At 39.1% G+C, this 23,727-nt stretch overlaps 1 protein-coding gene across 11 annotated transcripts in view; it reads left to right on the top strand.

Annotated features, from left to right (window-relative positions):
• Zbtb20 (zinc finger and BTB domain containing 20) overlaps positions 1-23,727 on the top strand; it is a 747,261-nt gene that overhangs the window by 465,670 nt on the left and 257,864 nt on the right. Inside the window, exon 1 of one of the 11 annotated variants that reach the window (XM_028872120.2) lies at positions 15,989-16,202. The exons of 9 other annotated variants lie outside the window; for them this stretch is intronic. The gene's annotated coding sequence lies outside the window, so the exon portion shown is untranslated. Of the gene's footprint in view, positions 1-15,988; positions 16,203-16,749; positions 16,996-23,727 lie in introns of those variants that run through there. One more of the 11 variants, XM_028872119.2, reaches the window with a different exon arrangement.

The raw sequence follows: 23,727 nt of genomic DNA, 5'->3' as shown, positions 1-23,727 counted from the left end.
ATATCTGTACATTCTAATTTCCCAAACATGAATGATTACACTACCACCTCTAGCTCTATTCAACCCGAATTTCCAGTTTCCCACCCTAAACTATTTGTTCATTCCAAGATTGCCAATATCAGTTAAGTGTTGATCATATTCTAGAACACCAAAGTAATTAGCAATAAGGTGTGAATGAGGCTTACAGGTTCACAAGGAAAATTTGCATTTTAAAGAGGGGCTTGTTAAACACAAATGAACTCCTAATAGATAGAATGTGTGAAAGAGGATTTTTTTTCTGCAGGGGATGGAGGAAGATTTCTCTTGCTCCTTTTCAGTCCAGAGATAGATATCCAAGAGTTTGGGTGTGGTGGTGCATGCCTTTAATCCTGGCACTCTTGAGGAAGAGGCAGGTGGATCTCTGAGTTCAGGGACAGCCAGGGTTACACAAAGAAACCCTGTCTCAAAAAACAAAACAAACAAACAAACAATCCAAGTCTCATTGGCATTCTCCCCTCGCTGCCTCCACCCCCAGTTTTTTTAGCAATTACTGCCTGTTTTAATACCCTAGCAAATAGACTATGCTTAAAATAGAGAATCACCTGTTAAAGATACAGTTCACTGATAAAATTGTGTTTGTTCCTGAAAATCTTGGTGTCTGAAAGTAGGCCTCATAACCCTAAATTGTTGGAGTAGACAAATATTTAAATAGACAAAATGTCATTTACAACAGGACAGTCTTTTTAAAAAATCTGCTAAAGTATTCAGATGAAAGATATTTACCAAAAAAACTCCTATAATTAGTAAAAGTTCTGAAGAAATGAATCTTAAATACTTACAAAAGAAAACCTATGTATAATTGACCAGTATTGACTGTATTAATTTTTTGGCAAAGGCTTTTTCCTTTAAATACCAGCCTTTCATTCTCTAACCTCCTTGCACAAGATTGACCAGTTTTTCTCTCTAGATCCTTCTAGGTGCCAACATCCATCCCCAGGTGTGACCCATCTATAGCTCAAGAAGGTGAAAGAGCCTGCTCCCACATGCTTACATGTGTGGGTCAGTCTTGCTGTTCTTCATAGAAGTATCCTGGAAATTGAAGAAGCACTGTGTTTATAAACTGAGATAATAATAGCTCTTAATAACTTTGAGCTTTAAACAGTTTTCTCTATTGGTTTTTTTAAATGTCCTTACAGCCATTTTAGAACGAGTTAGCAATAATGATGTTCACAGAACTAATCTGAATTTGCCAACGAAATAAATAGTGGAATTAGGATTCAAATCCAAGACTCAAAATGTCTCACTGCAAATCTGTGTTTTTTTCATTAGCAAATTTTAAGGACAAATATACCTTTTTATAAATTCAACTAAATTTACTAAAATGAAAAACCCAAGATAGTTCACACACTATAATTAATTAATCAGTTTTTTTTTCTCATCTTAAGCAGTAGATAGATAGAAAGATCCTTCTGGTTAAAGCATTGAGAGTAAAGCAATAGATTTGGTTTATATCTTCCTCTTCGTGGACATTGACCACTATTAGCAATTTACATTTTCTCTACAGAAATATTGTCACTGTGGTGTAAATAACTCTTGCTAGACTTATACTCAGGCAGCCCCATAATTTGCCATCCAAACTGGTGTGCTTCTGAAAGGGAAAGTGGACACTATTGAAAGTTTGCATCTGAGCAATCAGAAGGGAAACTGGAACTACGCTGGGTCAATTGGGGAACATGATCACCCAGCCTAAAAGGCATCATTCTAAGTAAAATAGTCCCAAAGTGAAAATCCTGTGTGTCATCTATTGCTTGCAAGTTTTTGCAGTGATTTGGGACCAACTTCAAGGGAAATGTAAAATCAGGGCAAGTAACATCACAGTTCACTTTGAGTGTGGAACTATGCATACTGTAGAGTAGCATGGTAGCTGACATCTTTTTTTTTTCTTCTGGAAACAAATACCCTATTGCTACAATCTATATGTTACCTTACACTTCTGCCTATGAAGCATTCTATTGCAAGATGGCCCTGAAGTATCACACCTAGTATCAGTATTAGAAATGGTAGAAAGAATTGAGCCATTATTGCTAACTATTGCTGAATTATTTGGCAGTCCTTCAAACAAGATTACTTCTCATCCACCTAACTTAAATGTTCTCACAATCAATGAAAAGTTCAATTTCATTTTACTTGTTCCTAAAAAGGGGGGTAGCCATTTTTCTTTCAGTTTTAACTTTTATTTGACATAGAGAGTTTCCCTTCTGGACAATAAGTTGTAGCCTGGAAGTGGTAAAATTATCTAGGGGGCAAAATAATGAAACTTTTTTTTGTGTGTGGACTAGTTCACAATGGAATACAAGATGCATTACATAATGCAGCCTTCTGTTTGTGGAACCTTTGACAGAATCCTGCAATTTTGGCTGACGGTAAATACCGCCACCAAAGTCCTCCCTAACTTTAGGCAACTCTGAGTCTTTTTCTCCACCTCCTGCCATGATTATTCTGGCTTCTGATTAAATCACACCTTATGTTTAAAGTCACTAACCTAAAATGACCCAAAGCTACTTATTTCTCTCCTCAACAGTTCCCTGTGACTGGTAATATTTGGAATGCCTGAAAATAGCCTCGGTCCCAACTTATGTAGTCTCTACTCCAAACGCAAATGCTATAACAGTTTCTCCACTCAGATTTTCAAACCTCAGGTGAGAGATTTTGGAAGCTAATTAGCATGCTAAGGAGTCTGTGGCATTTAGGTGATTCACAATCACACAATCTAAGCAACAGGGAAAGAATCTTGTTGCTAGGAAGACTGGGGAGAATAGCTATTTGGTAGGCAACATTCTCTAATCTGACTGTAATGACAAAAAATAAAAGGAAAATTAATGTGAGCTATAAAAACTAAAATATAATTTATGCAGAAGGTAGGCATAAGGTGCATTACAAGATAACTAAAGCAATTAGATTGATAAATGAATGCTGATTGGATTCTGCTAGGGAAGAGCAGAGGCTGTAAAGCAGGAGGAACAGCTAGGCTCTACATAGTTAGTAGCCACTGCATCCCCATGCTTTCTGCTTGAGAGATGAGAGCTGAGGCTCATTTCTCCCCTTCCAACTCAGTCATGGTCAGTACTTACTAAATCATAATAAATGGGTGAATATGATTCCAGTGTAAAGTTCAGGCATGATTGAACAAAACATGGAGATACTAGAAAAGAAAACCGAAAATGAGGATTTCCTGGAATACTAAGATTGAAACTTATGCTAATATGGTTGTTCCATACAGGATGCTTTTAGAAAGTACAGGAACCAAGGATGCCTTAGCAAGACGCAACAAGCAATAGCAGCTCAAGTACCAAGTTAGTAATTAGATCTTGCTAGTTGAAAGCCAACTTGTGTTTCTGGTATTGGGTTTTTGCAGTACACAAATAATGGTCAAGTGCCATCTGAAGGCTGTTGCTGCCACTTGCTCCCCTTCTCTTGAGTTCTGTTCTCTGCAGTCTCCCAGAATTTCCAATGCTAAAAAGAGCTTTGCAAAAATGACACGTCATTCCTTGGAGACTTATAGTGTGCAATAGTAGAAATTTACACTTACCTAGTTGCAGTTCTTGTCATGAGGATTCCAATCATGATGCTTCTGGTCCAGCAGATTGTTAATTTTCATAATGAATTGATCCTCTTATCAGGTAATGACCTTCTTCACTGCTAATGACAGTTTGACTTAATTAGTCTAATGTGGTTATGATTTTCATGGAATACACTCTTCCAGCCCTGCCGTTTCAATCTATGTGTCCTTCAAGGAAAGTGAGTTTCTCTTAGGTGATACCTGTCTGGATCTTGGTTTTACTGTTAATGCTCTTTTTTTTTTTTAATCCATTCAAATGCTCTATGTCTTTTTGATTGGGGCATATCATTTGTTTATTTCAAATATTAGGTAAAGAATTATTGTAACTCCTTACTTCCTGTTTTCCACTGTGGTATGATGTTTTGTTGTTCTTTTTGTGTTGGTGCCTCCCTCTCCCCTCTCCGGTTTCCCCCTCTCCCTGACTCCTTCCTGCCTCCTCCTTTTCTGCCTTCCCTCTCTGCTTCTCTAGATGTCAACTCTATCTCCAAACCTTTGGGTTTTTACTTTTGAAATTTTAAATTGACAGTGTCTTCACTAAGTTGCCCAAGTTGACCTCTGACTTGTGATCTCCCCTGCCTCAGCCTTAGAGGTGGAGATGATAGTCGTGCTCTCCTTTCTCTTTTTGTTGTATAACTACATAGATTTTTATGTTTTTGCCATGAAGCTTTCATTAAATAACTTACAGTGCTTCCTTTAAGCTCTTTAAACTGGTAACAGTTGAAAGCATCCAGCATCCTTGTGCCTTTCTTCTCTGCTCTTTCCACTTCCCTGTGTATACAGTATCAGGTTATGATAGTTGTGTGTGTGTTCCTATCTTCAACATCCTGCAGTTGAATGTGATTGGTATACTTTCATCACAGTGTTAGTGATCTACAGTAGTTGGCAACTTATCAGTGAGTCCTCCCTTTTCTATGTTCTCAGTGCTGCAGATCAGCATCCTTCCACTTCAGCTCTCCTTAGGGTTACTCTTTTTTTAAGTGTATCTACTTGTGATGAACTCTCTCAACCTATGTTTGTCTGGAGAAGTCTTTACCTTATTACCTCCCTGATATTTCAGGACAGTTTTTCTGGCTACAGTGTTTTCAGTTAATAGTTTATTTCTACTATGCTTTATTTTTGTTTTTATTTTATTTTATTTTTTATTAAGAAATTTTTTATTCATTTTGCATACCGATCACAGATCCCTCTCTCCCCTCCTCCCACCCCTCCTGCCTCTCCCCCCAACCCACCCTCCATTCTCTCCTAATAGAAGGTAAGCCTTCCCATGGGGAGTCAGTAGAGTCTGGTACATTTAGTAGAGGCAGGTCTAAGCTCCCCACCCCCAGCCTCAAGGCTGTGCAAGGTGTCCCACCATAGGCAGTGGGCTTCAAAAAGCCTGCTCATGCACCAGGGATGGATCCTGATCCTACTGCCAGGGGGCTCTTAAGCAGATCAAGCTACACAACTGTCTCGTTTATACAGAGGTCCTTCCTAGTCCAGTCTCATGGAGGCTCCGCAGGTGTTGGTCTGAAATTCATGAGCTCCCACTAGCTTGGTTCAGTTGTCTCTGTAGGTTTCCCTCTGTAGGTTTCCCATCATGATCTTGATGCCCTTTGCTCATAGAATCCCTCTTCTCTCTTTTCAACTGGACTCCTGGAGCTCAGCCTGGTATTTGGCTTTGGATCTCTGCATCTGCTTCTATCAGTTACTGGAGAAAGGCTCTATGATGACAATTAGGGTATTCACCAATCTAATTACTGGGGTAAGCCACTTCAGGAACCCTCTCCATTATTGCTAGAAGTCTAAGGTAGAGTCATCCTTATGGATTCCTGGGAACTTCCTCAACAGTGCTTTAAATGTATCACTCTACTCTCTTCTGGCCTGCCAAGTGGTATGAGCAAACTTCTGAACATCTGTCTTGAACACAACAGTTGTTTTTCTCTTGCCACTTTACAAAATTCTCTTTATTCTTTTAACAATTTGATTATATAATGCCTCATACTCTTAAGATCTAGTTGGATTTCCTTGGCCTTTAGGAATATTTATTTCCCTCTCTAGATTTGTTTTCCCTTTTGAGTCTGTAAATCACTCCCTCCCATCTCTCTCTTTCCTGCCTCTACCACTTCCATAATGTGTTTCTGGTTCACTTCCTGTGAGTTAAACTAGTTCATTTTTTTCTATTTTATTTTTCTTTTTGTTTCCTTAAGTGCATAATTTTGAAGTATCTGTTTTCAAGTTCACTGATTCTTTATTTGACCAAGTCTGCTTTGAGACAAAGAACTCTAGTGAATATTTTTGATCAGTTTTGCATTCTTCAGCTCCAGTAGTTCTTGCTTGTCTCTGTGTTGTTGCTGTTCTCTCCCTCCTTATGTTGATCATGTTTCCTTTTCCTGTTTTGTTCAATTGTCTTAGTCATTGGTCTGTATTCTTTTGCAAATCACCTAGCATCTGTAAGGCAACTGCTTTGAATTTTCCCAAGTCAATTCACAGATCTCCATTTCTTTCCGTTGGTTGATTTGTTCTCTTTGATGGTATCGTGCTTTCTAGATTCTTCCTTTTCCTTACAAGCTTGCTATGTAGTCTTGTGTGTCTGAAGGAGCAACTGCCCACCCCTGGTGTCTAGAGACTAGGAGTGACTGAGAATAACTTACCTGTTCTTAATCACTGCTTGATATGAGGGGACTTCACTTTGCTGGTCACTCATGGCCACCTATGATGCGAAATGGAAATGAGCTACAGTGTTCTCTGAAATTCTAGGAGGAAAGCCTGCTTCACTTCCTTCTCCCTGTCACAGAGAAAAGCCTCAGTTCTGCACATCTTCCAGATCCTTCAGAGAACTACTTAGAAGGAATCACTTCTCCCTCTCCTTTGTTCCTAGCTGCCCCACAGAACGGGGGTCCACAGCTGAGAAGGGCTCTCAATGGGGCCAGGCAGCAGCGACCCCAAAGAAGTTTCCAGGCAAGCCAGGAACCCAGGCAAAGAGCTGCACTGCCTAAACTTGCTCAGTTTTCCACAGGAGGACTCACGGTCTGTGCAGTCCTGTCAGCGTTAGATTAAGCTAGTTTGGAGGAGGTAATGGCCCAGCTACAGTAAAATGACTCCTATTGCCACGTAAGTGTAACTGCCCTTGCTTTGTGTCCTCTTAGTAGTAGCATGCTTCTACTTCTTAACTAGATTCTGTTCAGTATATTGTGGTTCCAATAGCATTATTAGAGCTCTAGTTTGGGGACAAGATGATAGGTAACGTTCTATACTCTGCCATCATACCAATTTCATCCCTATTTGTTGTCTGTTAGATCTTAATTTTGCCTGTAAAATGCACCAATGACTGGCCAAGTATGCAGAGTGTTAAGATGTGCAGCTTCAGTAACTTAGCATTGCCAGCATGCCTATGTAGTCATTTAATGAGATTTGTTATTTTAGATCCAACCTCCTTAGTTACATTAGAATACATCAGATTATTTGAGTTAAATAGTGCTTCATTTTTTGAGGTTTATTATATTTTATCACATGTATAGATATGTGTGTCTATGTGAGTACATGCAGCTGTGGGTGTAGATGCCAGCAATGTCCAGAAGAAGACACAGCATTCCATGAAGCTGTGGTTGGAGGCAGCTGTGGCCACCCATTGTGGGTGCTGGAAACTGTGCTCAGGTCTTCTTCAAGGGCAGTATACACTCTTAACTGCTTGAGTACTCTCTCCAGCCCCTAATCAGTGCTTCTTATTTTGACAAAGGAGCTCCTATTTCATTTTAATTGGTTGAGCAATTTATTTTCATTAGCAGAACCTTAAAACAACTCTGCTAAAGACTTACATTATTAATATTGACCCTTTTATAAGTTACTGTGCTGTTTAGATTTTTCGTCAACTTGATATAAGCTGCAGTTGTTTGGGAAGAAGGAACCACAGTTGAGAAAAATGCCTCCATTAGATTGCCATGTAGGCAGTTCTGAAGGGCATTTTCTTGATTCTTAATTGATGTGGAAGGGTCCGCTCCACTATGGGTGGTGACACTCAGGACAGGGGCTCCTTGGTTGTAAAGGAAAGCAGGTTGAACAAGCCATATAGAGCAAGGCACTCAGCTGCATTCCTCCATAGCCTCTGCTTTAGTTCCCGCCTTGAATTCTCTCCATGATAGACTATAAGATGAAATAAACCCTTTCCTCCCCAAGTTGCTCTTGCTTTTGGTATTTTATCACTGCAACAGACACTAAATTAGGACAGTTACTTATTTTATTGTCCACAAAATAAGGCAACATTATCTGTACTTTCAGTTCCAATATTTTATGCTATTTTTCAGTATTTTTAACATGTATTAATTAATGGACAACTTATATAACACAAACTAATGAGGTAGAAGCTGAGTGGATACAGAGATTGAACACTATGATTTTTTTCATGAAATAGCTGATAATATGATACAGTCAAGATAGCCATAATACAGCTTAGCTCCTTGGTTTTGGCATCTCATTTTTATATATTGTTTATTCCAAAAAGGAGAGAAGGTCATTTCTTTGTCAGTATCCCTAATTTCTAGATTTAGCAAACAAACATGTTCTCTGAACTATCACTTTACTATATATACATTTCTATATCACTTTCATTTGAAGGAATTTAGAATATTCTAGAATCATTAGATCATCCATCTACAAAGCAGCTCAGTGCAATTAGAAAATTAAAAAAGAAATGTAATTATTCCCTTTCTGGTTATTGGAAAGCTGGATTCTGAATTTCTTGGAATTATATAAACCCGTGAGTGAGAGCAGGTGAAAACAGCCGCCCCGGCTGCACAACCAGCTTTCCTTTGCATATTACAGTTTCCACTTCACATGTTACTTATGACTTCTACAGAGCACAAACCATCTTCCCCAGATGGCCATCTCTTATTCCCTATCTAAATAGCAGCAGGCTGTTGATTTCAGTGGTGTCAATAGGAAAACAAAAAAGGGATAGTGGACAAATGGAATGTCTGCAACCACAGACATGCTGCACTAGCTGTGATGCAGTGAGAGAATAGTTCAGACTTGGTTTGCATTAGAAGTGGAAGTGAAGAAAAGATGAGTACTTTTCTATCAAACCAATCCATGAACCTCGTACTATAAGCCCAGCAGGTATAAAGAAACCAGCAATTTTGGTAGGTGAGAAAATCATTCTAATTATGACAACCTAGAAACTTGTTTTCTTGGTAGCACTAGAATTTTCTGCTTTGAAAAGTATCAGAAGGGAGAAGAAATCTTTATAAATAACGAAAAAGGCTCTCTAGCAGTGGCCGATTGCATTTCTTTCTTTATCTAAGCCTTTCTGGGTCATAAGTGAGTTATATTCATGTCTCGTCCCATGATTTTCTTAGTAAAAATCATTTGCATCTGAAGCCTAGGAAAATGTTTGGCCTGCACAGTTGAATGTTTAAACAGGTGTGTGCTGCCCTGGTCTGGCTCAGGAAGGTAGTCCTCTCCTTAGAACCCTGCCATTAAGAAACTGTTTCTCATGCCAGCTTTCAGGAGCTCGTGAAGAAAGGCTCAGGTGATACTTAAGTCTTATTACCTGGTTACTAACCCACTTTCCTCCTTCCCCTCTGTGTTCTCATGAAGAAATTGATTTAATAGTTTCAAGATATTATTAAATACATTCTACATTAATATTATATGTCCTCTTTGAATCCAAGTGGCAATACAATAGAATTTCATTTTATAAATAACACCTTTCAAGCTAACACCACAGGGCACAGTACAAAAGAATCAAAATAGAACACAAATGCTGTAATCAAATGCAGACCCCAGGAAGGCTGATTAAAAAGGCATGTTGCTAGTAAGAGCAGCCGACAGGGTAAGTATAGTGGGTCATAGCAGAAAAGCCAGCTGAACAGAAGGGCAAACTAAAATAAAATGGACTTGCCAGCCCGTTTCCCAGGCATCTCTGATGCTCTGTTTGCATCATCTCCTCTCAGCTCAAGTACTGAACGTGAGAGCTATGTGAATGGGGAGTGGACGGAGGGCTTTGATGTAGGGTCATTCTGTTTTCTCTCAGTATTTACATGTAACACAGATAAAAGAAAATCTTCAACATGCCTGCAGTATGATTGTGAGAGAGGATTTGGGAGGATCCAGAAAGCCTTGCCTTACTACTGTTGGTTTTCAGAAAGCATGACTTGAAACAAGATCTGTTCCCTTGCAGTGACATGAGTACAACTTGGGTTCAGGCCTAGGTGAAGATGGCTTTGGGGGTGAGGTATATGCTTTTTGCTCTGAGCCTCCCTGAGTACACTTCCTTTAGCACTCTACTGATCCAGTTAGAATCTGTGCTCAGATCTCTGCAACAACCAAACAACTCTCTCATGTAAGAGGTTTCTGTTTCTAAACTCAACTTCTACTTACAAAATAAAAATTTCCTAAATTAAGAAATCAAGCAAAAGAAGGGGAGTTGTGTTTGAGTATACATCCCTACCTATATGTAAAGCTCCTTCTAACAGTAATCATTACATGTCTTTAGTAATGAAGCCAACTGGTTACTCACTGGTGCTTTGTTGTTTAATATTGAAAGTATAACAATGTAGGAGAGTAGTTATAGGAACAACCTAGAACATACTGACTAGTAGTTAGGAGAGAGAATGAAAAACATGAGAATCAAGGCTACTTTTTGCCTTTCTCAAACTGCATTATTTGTAATGATTCCTAATAATCCATATCATTGAGATTCTGATGTGTGCGGGGTGGGGGTCACTGACCTGGAGTCACAGAGATAGATCAATATTTTAATATTTCTGTATGCCCTTTTCCTTGAGTAAATTATAAACATTTAAATACATATGGACAGCGCTTGAAGAGAAGGGTAATTGTACAAATATCAGTACTGTGATTTTTTTTAAAACTTAGTGCTGTATAGGTTTTTATTTAGTGACCTCTTATTATCCTTCACTCTGACAGTACTTATCCAGCAATGCAGACTGAGTCAGTTTATTAATGAACATAAATAAAAGTGCAATACATAGAGAGCACTAGATTGTAATCTCCAAAGTGAATTATTTCATGAAATGTGTGAGCAAATAATAATACCTTGTCTTTTACCAACTGGTTTTCTGTTTCTGTGATAAAATGCCATTACCAAAGGCACTTAAGACAGAAAGAGTTTATTTGTGCTTAGAGATCCCATCTTAACCCCAGTAAGGAAACTGTTAACTGGAAGTTGGGCAAGGCTCTAAACTCTCAATTCCCCAACCCCCAGTGATGTACTTCCTCCAGCAAGTCTGAACCTCCTCAAGGTTCTGCAGCCTTGCCAAACAGTCACCAGCAGGGGACCGAATGTTCAAATACATGAGCCTGTGGGAGACATTTCTCATTTCAACCATATTAGTGTATTATCTTTCAAGTCTAAGTTTATCCTTCCTTACCTTCTCTACACCAATACATACACGACTCTCTTAAGTACTTTCCTGTATCATTTCTCAGGTTTATGGCTATGATCAAGTTAAGTATTTCCTTTGCCCACTGGTCTGAAGGTCTTTGTCAGCTCAGAGTCCAGTAGACATACTGCAGAAGAAAGAGGATTGCCCTCCTGTTTCCATCTACCTCCTGCATTGTGCACGACTTCCCCAGAACTCACCTTCTTTCCTTTGCACAGATCTCTAACTACTTCTGTGTGGCACACCCTGATACCCCGGGCTCTAGCTGAGTGCAGATAGCAGCCCCACTGCCTGTTCTCTCCCCACTGCTATCGTGCACCACACAGCCACACAGCCATCCCAGAGTACAGGGACCCAACAGTACCTGTTGAGAAAGCTCCCCGGCACTTCTCTGCCACTCAGTGGGCAATGTCTATGCCTTATTGAACAAGGTTTAGATCTAAAATCAAAAAGGAATTTTTGTATGTGTGCACAACAAGGTCTGGATCCTTGTCTATAGATAAGAACAGCTTTTCTTGAGCATGCAATCTCAATTGTACAAGTAGCAGCTATTCCTTATATTTGTTGTTCTTTTTTTAGAGTTATTGTTATTTTTTTACAACGTACTCTCCCATTATTTCAGCTACTTTTATGCTAATAGTTCTTTACTGCAGTGTGGCTTTTCTCTTCTGATAGACCCTGCTTCATACACACTGAAATAACATTAAAATAATCTGTAATGCTAGGGGTTGGAGGAAGTCAATATGTCCGTACAAAGCCAGTTAAGATCAGGGCTCGATATTGAATAAAGAAAATGTTTTGGAAATTTTGTGTTACATAGAAAGGCAGCAAAAAGTAATGCTGCATACTATCTGTACATAAGACTTTACTGAGCTACACTTGAAAGGACTTTACTTCAGTTCACTGAGAATTTATTATTGTAAGCTGTAGATAAAGCAAGCCACAAAAAATCCAGATTCAGATATAATTTGTTGACCTTAGAAAAGGTGTCAAAACCCAGTAATTACATGATGTGAATTTGTAAATTATTAATAGTGATACCCATCATTTATTGAGAATTCAGTAATCTTCAACACTTTAATTTATTGGCTCCTCATAGTAATACAGCTAGCTATTCGAACTCTCTCTTACAAATGGAAAGAAGCACTGGCTCCCAGGTGATACATCTAGCAAATTTCAGACAAAAGAAAATTGAACCTAGATCTTCCTGTGAGCCCCAGCTCTTAACAACCACTCTGCTTTCAAAATTTAAGCCAATCACGGGTTACCTTGGAAAACAAATGGGGCATCTACTGTCAATCAGAGCTTGGGGGTGGAGATGCCTTAAGAATCAGTAACATGTTTAGCACATCTTGAGATATTTCCTAGACAGACAACCCATTACTTTTACTTAACCAAACATGGACAAACTAAGGGAGCACTGGTGATGAAATTCCCAGAACCTAAGTGTTAACAGAGTATCTAAAACTCAGCAGCCTTTATTCAGGGCTGAGTTGAAGGCAGATGAAATATTAACAGCAGTTCTAGCAGCAGAAAATGAAATATGAGATCCTGTATCAGAAATTATTAGTAACCTGTTAAAAGAAATGCTGAAAAATGGCAGTTACCAAATTAAAGCTGGGAAACAGAGCCCAAATGGGAAATTTCAAAAAGTTTGGAGGAAAATAAATGACAGATTGTCCTCTTGGCTCTTATTACTATGCCATCCTAAATCCTACTTGGCAATGGATGGTGGAGGTGAAATAAGAACTGCATCACTGCCAGCACTGGTCCTCAGATTTGTAGTCCTAAGTGTCTGAGATAGTGTCTGGGACTGATTGGAAAAGTAGTTGGAAGTTGATAGCATTTGAGCTTTATCTAAATTGAAGAGCCTGGAGACTCTTATTATGAAAGGCTTCCTCTCATTTGTGAATTGGCCCCTTTGCTCCACTTTTGGATGGCTGGCTTCCTCCATGCAGAGCTCCACTAAATGTTCTACATGGGAAAGCTATTCTCCTTAAATGCCTTCAAATTTAAAGCATCTATCAGAATATGTTCGTGTTTATGACTCAAAAATATCTAACATTAAAAAGAGAGGAGATACAAATAGAAAATATTCAGCGGTAAATAAAGGAGATATTTTTCCTTCAGTAACTGAGAGTAGAAAAATTATTCTATACAGAGTTGTTGAGCATTTGATGCCAGAGGGGAGAAAAAGGGAAATGAGCTATAGAACCATCGAGTCTTAGTGTTGGCAGAGGCAGCAGAGTTCATGCAGGCCTACCCTATCATTTTTCAATGAAGAGACTGAGATATAGGGAGTTAAGGGACTTGACTTGCCCAAGACACAGAGTTGTTTACTGACAATCATGCCAAAAACATTTCCCAACTCCCCATACAGAACTCTGTATTTCAGCATGCTGCTACCATTCTCTACTGAAAATTAACACTAATGCAGCCTGAAACAGAAGAGGAAGTCAGCATCTGTGGAAACCAAGAGGCAGGATGATTTCAAAGATGGACATTGGAATGGGAAAAGAAAAGAAAAAGAGGATGATGGTCTGTTGTGACTTCTCAGACAAGCTTTTGTAAGCCATTTTCATGCCTCTCCACCAAATAGAATGGAAAGAAACAAACTTGTTTCTAATAACTAAAGTTTGCATGTGCTCGGATCTGATTTGCTTGGGGGATTCTGCATACATGCTATCTCTAGATGTAGATGGATTCGTAGGGAGCATGATTACTGATCCCTGTTATTTTCTTAAGCTGGCTGACTTTCTCTAACTGTGAAATGCTACCCTGAATCCTTGCTTTAGTTTCTGGGGAAGGATGGTTCCTGTCCATGGCACACTTCTGAAAATGAGAAATAACTGTAAGATGTAAAAATTATCTTCTCTTAATCCTTGTATTTCTTATACCTAATGCAGGATTGAACCATTGTAGAACTTTTACTTGGCTTTGTGACTTAGATGAAATAATTTTCTGTTTTGTAAACAGAGTAATTTATAGTAAACCAGTACAGAAGAAACAATGAAAATGTCTCTGTAAGCTCCCCTGTGAAACAATAGTACAAGCCTTTTAGAGCAGTCTGATCTTTTTCAGAATAGAGCACCCAGAGAGGAGGGAATCGGCAGCATGATGAGAACTACAGAGGGAATGAATGCTTTGCATGAAAAACGATTATGTCCAAGAGGGCTCAGGAGAGGCTAGGAGTGGAGATGGAAAGGAGGGGCCACTGAAACAAGAGAAGATATGCTTGACCAGATCTAGTAAAATATTCCCTGCCACAAGCACTGTTCCATGAAGAGATTGAGCCAAGAGGCCTGAATAAACTAACCTGAAGTTCACTGTTGCCATTATTGTGGGAGGAATCATGGAGAGCACATCCGGACTTGTGTTACACAGTAATCACTGCTGGGTGTCAGCATTCATCAGCCAGATGGTCAGACCCACAATTAATCAATTAGGTTGGGACGATCAACTGGACTAAGTTTTCCCCTTTGGTAAAAAACACTCATCATGTGGTCAAGGCCAATAGCACTTTTATACTGTTGCTTTTGGAGTAGCTTCTAAAAATTCCTCTTCTTTTTTTAGGCTTCTAGTTACTGGACACTGTCAGGTTTTGACAACATAGATCCCCCAAATCAAGGTTTTCACTTATAGATCATCAGCATTCTCTGTGTTCACATGTAACGTTTAACATCCCATACAAAAACAAGCTCTTCAAAGCAGCATGCTAAGTAGTACACTCAACTAATTTGACTATAGTTTCTCTGCTGGTTCTACTCAATCCCGTGAGACAACAATACCAGACTTTCTTTTAGTGGGCACTCATAGGGGTGATATAATGATCTAAGAACAGTAGTAATAGTAGTAGTCTATGATGTGTTCACCATCAAACACATACAGCTCTGACGAAAATGGATAAACACCAACTCAGCACACACACACACACACACACACACACACACACACACACACACACACACTTGTACATCTGAGGGATAAAAGCTCGAAATGTGTTCTAATTCTTCATGGCTCCCCTTCAAACTTCCATAAAGTTGTCCTCTAGTGTTTCTCCACTCCATTGACTTATTCTTTTTCCCATGCCATACAGTTCCAAAGCACCAAACTTGAGATAGCCTTCCCCCTCCGATGCTTACAGTTCTCAGTGTCTAGCTCAGTAGGTTTACCTAGATATGGTATCTTAGTATCAGTCTGTTTTACGTAGTTTTTTATCAGTTGACTTGCAGGGAAGTTTGTCTCTCTATCACAGATTTATTTTTTGAACTTGAATTTTCCCCCTCCTTTCATTTTGGCTTACCTCTAGCTATTTCATAATGTACAGTACAGGAGTGATGTTTCAGAATCCTGGGGGTAGGGAAGGCCACTTCCTCACAGAACCCTATATACTGTACCTGTTGTATAGAAATACAGACACAATGCAGTGGCCCCTGTGTGTGTACCATTGAACTTGCTCTGTCTCTTTTCTCTCGGCTCTTTTCTAATGTCAGACTTGATGTAGAGAATGATTCACTTTAATGCTATTTGTGAAGCTTATAGAAGAACACAGTCAGCCCAAATGTCCACCCTTAATGTATCAGTTACTCTTACTCATGATTTCATTACATTACGGAATATACTACTTCTCTACACAACTGCTGTGCTTTTTGTTTTGTCTTGTTTTGTTTTGCTACTTAGCAATTGGAAAAGCAATTGGGAAACCATATCAGAATGCTGAAACAGTATAATAATATATAACCACCCGTTTTTACCTGAATTTACAGCACATGGAATAAATAGGTGCTCACGTCGTAGTAACCAGCATGCTTTAGCCTGCGGAGTCTGTTTTGGTCTTATGATGCTGCTGTTCTTTCTGCAGTTCTGTATTCTTTACCCCCGAGCTGATGAGGCTCTTTCATTGTGACCTACAGTATCCTGCAGATTGCACAGTTGAGTCCTGCCATCTAGGCTGCCTTTCTGCTTCACTTTGCTCCTGACCTGCCCCCCCACCCCCACCCCCCACCCCGCCCCACACACACACCCCAATGCTATTCCAGGCCTGGCCTCTCATGACCAGAGACTGCTGACTCATCCTGGCCTGTGCCAAGCTGTGCAGTCGCTTAGTGATGTGGACAGGAGTCGAAGGACTAGAATGAGCTCACAGAACTCATTTCACTTGTTGCTTACGGTACAGTCCAGCATGAGCTGGAAATGTAGGAACCTCAGCCTCCCGAGCAGAAAGAGTAAGTAGATTAAACACAACTGCATCTTCAAGTCCTCAACAAGCAGGGGACGGTAGTGGGTGGGGGCTTGCTTATCATGGCTCCTGGCTGTGGCTAGGGTATTCCGGGTCATCAGGAGTTTCCCTTTGCCCTCTTTTCTCCTCTCCTCCACAGTTGTACCCTTCCCCCCTTCCCTGAACTTCCCTTCTGAAAATGTCCGGATGGTAGAGCAATGATCCGGGCAGAAATGAAATTTTGTTAATAGGCAGCCTCCGCACGAACCCCTGGAACACAGACTGCTGAAACTGCTTAGTGTAGCCTGTCTACTGGGAACTCACATGAACTTCCCAACAGAATTCAAGGACATGAGAGAAGCTTTCCCACCTTTCCTCCTTGATTCTCTTTTTCTTTCTGTTTTAAGAGAGGTAGTTTCAGGAGACATGGCTGCATTCTGGTGTGGTGCAAAGTTTTCCGTCCGGAGACAATAATGTACATTCCTCTGGCAGGACGGGATAGGTTTTTTTTTTTTTTTTTTTTTTTTTTTTTTTTTTTTTTTTTTGGTGTGTGTGTTTCTCTTGCTGTTGTTTATTTATAAGACATTTCCTCTCAGTTAGTGGAAGTTAGATCGTAAGAGGCTCCAGTGATTTTCCTTCCACCACCCCCCCTCCCTAATTTCTGTGCTTCAGCACTCTGGAACACTGTGAACTCAACAAACTAATCAGGGCAGGGAGCTTAACAGCCAGGCCTGGACACTCTCAAGAGACTGTGTGCAGCTTCTCAGCCGTCACTCCCTGGATCAGGAACCACAGTCCTGGTGAGTGGTGAGGTTCCAGAATTTGATGGAGCAAGGATTCTATTCTTGGTGTCTCTGAGGCAGGCAGGAAATAAAGGGTATTTTAAAATTAAAAAAAAAAAAATGTAAAAAAGCCTGCCAAATGATCAAACAGAGTGATGGAGATTCTTAGTGTGTACAGCCGAGCGTGCTCTGGACAGTGGCAGAGCCTCCAGGCTCAGGAGCAGCCTGCAGGTATAAGTTTTGCACTGCCACATAGGGCTGGCTGTCAGCCTTGCCATGCCTAGCAAACGTGCTTGAGGGAGGGAGAAGGTAGGTGAGTGACTGGGGCAGGGAGGAAGGCTCAGGGTGGTAGGAGGGAAGTGAAAGTGGGAATAATTGTTCCTCTGAAGTTTCCCTCTGCGAACTTTGGGTGCATTTCTGTTCTGAGCAGCTGTGTCATGTGCACAGTTCGTAGATGCCCAGCTAAGCCAGAGAGAAAATCTGTAGTAGTTGTATGCTACAAAATGTTGCTCGTGTTCTGCTCTCCTTTTAGAGATCACCTCCTAAAGTCCTGTTGGCTCTTAACTGTTAGGAACCTCTCCTCATCTGACCTTAGGAAATCACCATGTGTCACACCCTAGTCTTTATTCTTCTGTATTCATGGTACATGCAGAAGAATGCAGTGAGAATCCGTATGTGGTTCCAGGGAAATTCATCATCTTGACAAAGGAAACTGATGATTGTCTTCACAATATTAAACCCAAATATAGTATTGTCCTCAATACAAGCGACCAACTGAATAGGCTCTGGGAAGTTGTCAATGGAATGGAATGGGGTGGGGGTGAAGTTGCAGCCTGTCTGATATGTCATAGCCAGTAGGGACCTTCCACAGCCAGTGATGCATGCTCTCCCTAGAAGGGAAATGTCAGGTGGAATGAGGTTTTGTCTTCTGCTGTGGGGTCCCTACTTTAGCTCCTGTTCTAGAGATATTCAATCTTACTGTGCTTTCTCATCTTTCTGAATTCAAGTCTCTGGCATGTTCCAAAAGATTGAATGGAAAAAAAAGAGAAAACAAAAAACAAAAAAACATGGTGGCCATAAAATTATTTGGCTGTGTGGCATCATCTGAAGTGAATTGCTCTTTGGAGAGGGGAAGTAGTCTTTGATGTTCACAATATGGTTCTCATAGGCTAAAACTTCCCAGACCCACAATCCAGCCTAAGGGGCACTCACTCGATGTCCTTAAATATTTGGAAAGAGATGCTACTTTATTGTTTTGGCTGTTTTTGCTATTAACACATTGCTAGTAGATTCCTTCTAGGGCCAAAAGGCTTTAAAAATGTTAACTTTACAGATGTGTGTCTGCTATGTATGTGTGTGTACTTTTGTCCAAGTGGTACAGTGATTCAGTATATAACATTGATACTTACCTTTGGAATTTTGTTTGCTATTTTTGGGTGATTTGGATTCTTAACCACAGAATTCATCCATGTTCCTATGTCCCAAGTGCCCTGTAGACTCTGTACAGCTCTAGCATTCATACTAGGGTTTGTCAGTGACCTCTGGAACAACACCGACTTCCTAGCACAACTCCTACAGTTTCCAAGGCTCATAAGCTGACAATGCAAAAGGAAGCTGCTTCAGTTAAGGCTAGAATAGGAAAGCCTGATGTAGTATAGACTACATTTCTGTTAGTCCATGTTAGTAATTATTGCACTACTCATGTGGACAATGTATTGTGGGACATTTTAAATTTATTTTGTCATTTTCTAAAAAAACTGAACAAGAAAATGGTGTTAAAAACGTTTAAACATGAACCCAGGTGATGGTGGCGCAGGCCTTTAATCCCATCACTTGGGAGTCAGATGCAGGTGGATCTCTGAGTTTGAGGCCAGCTTGGTCTACAAAGTGAGTTCCAGGATAGCCAGGACTATTATACAGAGAACCCTGTCTCAGAAAACCAATAAATAAATAAGTATATGAACATGGCTTAAGAAATGTATGGAGCTTTTAGTCGAATGGCCACCTAGAGCGACCTAGTAGTCTGTGACTCTCTCTGCTATTACTCCCAACTGCAGACTGGAGAGAAACTCAGTCTATGTGGGCTACATTGAAGACAGCTGGGTCTATTAACACTTAGAAACAGTTTATTCTCAAAAACTATGACTACTTAAAAATTTGTAAGCAACTTTAGGGAGAGAGTATAAACACATTCACCTAACATTATGTCCCAAGAATTTATATTTTATAAATCTAATCTGCCCAAGAGATTTTTCTTATAGTTGCTAAGAGCTAGAGTTCTATATGGTCATAAAAAAATTGTCGTAGTGAGTTGATGTACATAGGAAGGTAGAATTTTGTTAGTACATATTTTGTTGGAAGGAAAATGATGTCTTTGTATAAGCTGACATAGACTAGTTGTATTCATATTACCTGGCTTTTCCATTCCTGTATAATAAGCCTGTATAGCATACTATATAACTAATTCAGTTTTTCAGTGTTCATCTGTAAGTTTTAATTTCATTAAATTAATGAAGATTCATGTTTTAAAATACATTTTTTCATGCAAATTTTAGATGGGATCATTTCCTATATGTTATATTCATTTAATTAGGCAGTAACAATTATACACAAATGAAATTGCTAAATAACCAGATTGTGATTGCCCCATTAAGAAATTATTCTGTCTTTTCTCATCCTTTTGGCAAAGCTAATATCCAATGAAGAAGTTGTTCTATTTGTGCAGAAATGGTTTTGGGTGTTTTCTGTGATTCCCTAGGAAAGACACATGTTCTATATGTCATAAGAAGAATCACATATATGTGATTGAGTATGTATGTCAAATTATAAATGTATGTATATGTGCAAAACCATGTTCTTCTACTTTTAAAATATGATTTTACCTAGATCTTCTTGACTTTAAATTCCACAAAATATTTTTAACCTGACTATAAACAGAGCTAAGTTGACATTTTATCACATTGATAATACAGACAATTTATACAGCTATTTATGAACACTATCTGCAAATGGGATGATCTGATAACTGGTAAGTTTAGTAATTATCCTTGATTAAATATGCATGACAGATTGTAAACCTAAATTCTATTCTGCAGAACTTCAAAATATTAATTGTTGTGTTTAAGAAGTAGCTTAAAATTAAATAGAAAGAAATTAAATAGCTAATAATTAATATTGAGAATTTATTTAATGAATTCAGTTTTGTAAGAATTAATACATATACAAATGACCTAGTTTATTCTCTCTTTTTCCTCAGCTATTCAATTGTATATTAAATACCTTAATACTGCACTTACATATTAGCATCAGAATATAATTTCCCAGCATATCCAGTCAATCAGGTCACACTTTTTCTGTGACACTTTCCACCATAAGCCAAGCTGATGATGATATAACACTGATAGCATTTTCAAAGGCAGCAACCATCACTAATCTTATGCTGCCTTGAATTAGAAATCTCTGTATGGAAAGAGGGTATTATATTTTATGTTTGTGTGCTTCTTCCCCTTCTAAACAATGCCTTGATCTAAGTGGAGGAGCTGGAGGATCAGTGGATAGGTGGAATGAATGAATATCTGTACTCATTGGCAGTGAGTATCTCTTGCTTGCCTTAATGGCAGAGCATGTCCTGCAAACAAGTAAATAGATTTTTCTGTGTCTGCATCTCCTTATTAGATCTTCCAAGAGCTGAAACTGTCCCAGCCATCTACTGAGGTACTGTCTCTAATCCCACAAAGGATCGGTCGCTTCTGATGGGATATGGAGATCTTCAATTTGCAGTAGTACCCTTCATTTTCTAGGACATGTGTAGGTAGCCAAATACCTAACTTGGTTAGCTCATGCAGTTTGAATGTACCATAACACCTGTAGTGCTCCATGTTAGCTAGAGCATGTCCGGGTTGTGAATGTTTGTTAATTAGTGGTTCTCTTTTCCCTCAAAGTCCGCGTCTGAGGAGCCATGCTGTGGGAAATGCAGAGACACATGAATACTGGATGTGAATGCTGTGAACTAGACAGGAGAGTAGGGGGCAGACAGACAGGCAGCACAATAAAAAGCAGGGGCAAGAGGACAGGCAGCCAAATCATTCGCAACTGTCTTAACAAGCACTAATTAAATGCCCTGTTTGAGGTAAATAATAGCTGAAAATAGCCAAGTTCAATTGTTTCTGATCGATGAGGAGAGAAATTGGTAGATTCACTCGGTGAAGCTTCAGTTATTAAGCCACAGCCCACTGAGACATCTTCAGAGAAGGGGCATCAATTGTGTCAGCCTCTTGTGTGCCATTTGCTGTGTTCTCATTCCAGTACCCTGTATGATATCCTGACCTAATAAGCCCAACAGGAAGTGCATATACTATGAATAGACACCATAAACAATAACTAAAAGAAAAATGTATAAAGTGGATTTTAATCTTAATCTGTTAGTGGTCAATCAGCATGACAATCACCAGTCTGTATTTGATACTGATTTCAGAAAATGATTTGCCAGAACTTTTAATGTATCCATGTGTAGTATATAATGGGATGTTTATTTTTTCGATTTTTTTTCTCTGTACTCTCTAATAAGCTGAATTCCTAAATGTAAGCAGGCAGGGGGAGAAAGGAAAGTTATTCCCATAATGCATAATTAACCCTTGAACAATGGAAAGTTAACTTTGCAGACACGCCAAAAACTGAAATGTTTTGTTGGTGCATTTGTTCTTCTTTGGGAGTTAACATGAAGAGGACATTTCCAGTAGCACAAACTTGGCACCAAATAACCTGTTCATCCTCAAGCTACAAATATCACATTCACCTTCCAGTTCCTTCTGGCAGGATTTGTAGTATGATGGCCTCTCGGGTAGTGTATACAAATCACTCTGAGGGACAAAATTGTATGAGTGCCTAATCCACTTTTGAAAATGAAAGAAAAGGATCTATTTTATGAAAAGCAGCAAATATGGAAGGATATAAATTGTAATAAAAGATATTAGCACCTTCACCTCCTGCTAATTGCCTCCCTAGTCAAAAGGAACAAAATACTGTAATAAATGTTACAGCTACATCATGATCAGAGTACAAAAAATTGTCTCTACATTTCAATAGCAAATTAAAAAAAAGAAAAACCAGGTAGACTTAATTTAGGCTTCTAAATTAAGGGACTCATCTGCTTCATTTTTCTAAGAAAGATAATGGTACCCATTTGAGTGACTTGCCAATGTTTTTTGAGGATCAGAATACAAAGTCTGTTTCTCCATTATAATCACTAAACATACTTTTAACATTCATTTTTTTTCATTCACAAAATATTTTTGAATCTGTACTCCATCAGTTTTTATTATAGAAGCTAAAGATTGGTTGATAAACAAATACTCATTGATGAGCGCAAACTGTATAGCTGACACTCTTCTGGGGCTGGGAATTCTAGAATACATAAACAAAGAAAAGTCTCTATTCTCATATTATGGACTGTCTAGGAGAGACAGATGAGGAAATTCATATGGAAAGTGCATGGCTTGTTAGTGTTAAGTGCTGTGGAGAGCAGTTGCTCAGGGAAGAGAAAGATGGGGCTTAGGTTGTCATTTTAAATTGCATGCAGACCACATTTGAGACAATACTTCATTGGAAGCAAATTTTGTCAACATCTGTGCAAGTACATCTTCAGTGGAACTGTAGTGCAAAGGACTTGGACAAGAATAGTGTAGTTGAGCCTAGAAGTTTAAAGAGAATTGTAGTCACTGGAGAACGTGAAGAGTGGAAGAAGTTATGGAAAGGTTGGTCAACAACTGCTGTTACAGTTTGGAGTAAGAAGCTCAGATGTACAATGTACTATTAGAACAGTAAGTGGCTGTAGATAGCAGTAAGTTACTATACATTTCTGAAAGCAAGAAGAAGGAACTTTAAGTTTTCTCACCACAAAGAAATGATAATTATTTAAAAGATGAATATGTCTAGCTTGATTTAATCATTATATGTATGTATGTATGTATGTATGTATGTAGGTATATAATACATATATACACATATATAGTTACTGAGACATCACATACCCCATTAGTATATTCAGTTTTATGTTTTTATGCAGATTCTGAAAATAAATTTAAAAATAAAATCATTCATTTTTTATAAATTATACATAAAATTATATACAGTGTACAAAAATAAATATACCAGGTGAGCCTGAGTGATAGCAAAGAGTCTATAGCAAGATCGGATGGAAATAGGAAAGTGGTAAGGATGGAATAATGAAGGCAGTATGAATCTGATCACTTAGCCCAGGAACATGCTGATGTGAAGAAGATAGCTCTGTTATCCACTACAAAGATTAAGTAGGGTGTGGCCTTAAGTTCCTCATTACAGGAGGGACAGATAGAGAATGAGCTTGAGATAATATCATATACTGATAGCCTCACTGAAGGATGTTCAAAGAAACTTAAAGGCCCCAAATATTGTGCAGCTCAAAGTACCCAGGAGTAAAACATCAAGGAAACCATCACAGAGAAGGTAGCAATTACATCATGGCTGTGCAGGATTTTCCCAGAGGCCGAAGAGGAGGAAAGAATTTGGTGATCGGAGCAGCTGGGGCAAAGGCTCGTAAGTGGGGGATGGATGACAGAGATGCGGAAGAATGTCAGTGATACTTACTTGTGTAGTGAGGAGAATGGTGCTGTGTGTGTAAGCAGGAAACAATCATGGTGGCCTTGATTGCCATTCAAAGATGCTTTAAATTCTTGCAGCGTTTGGGGAGCCATTAAAGGTTTCAAGTTGAGG

The sequence above is a fragment of the Peromyscus leucopus genome, chromosome 12 (assembly GCF_004664715.2).
Source record: "Peromyscus leucopus breed LL Stock chromosome 12, UCI_PerLeu_2.1, whole genome shotgun sequence".
NCBI classification, from domain to species: domain Eukaryota; kingdom Metazoa; phylum Chordata; class Mammalia; order Rodentia; family Cricetidae; genus Peromyscus; species Peromyscus leucopus.
Note: the sequence above shows the minus strand (reverse complement) of the source record. Positions and strands in the feature narration are given on the sequence as shown.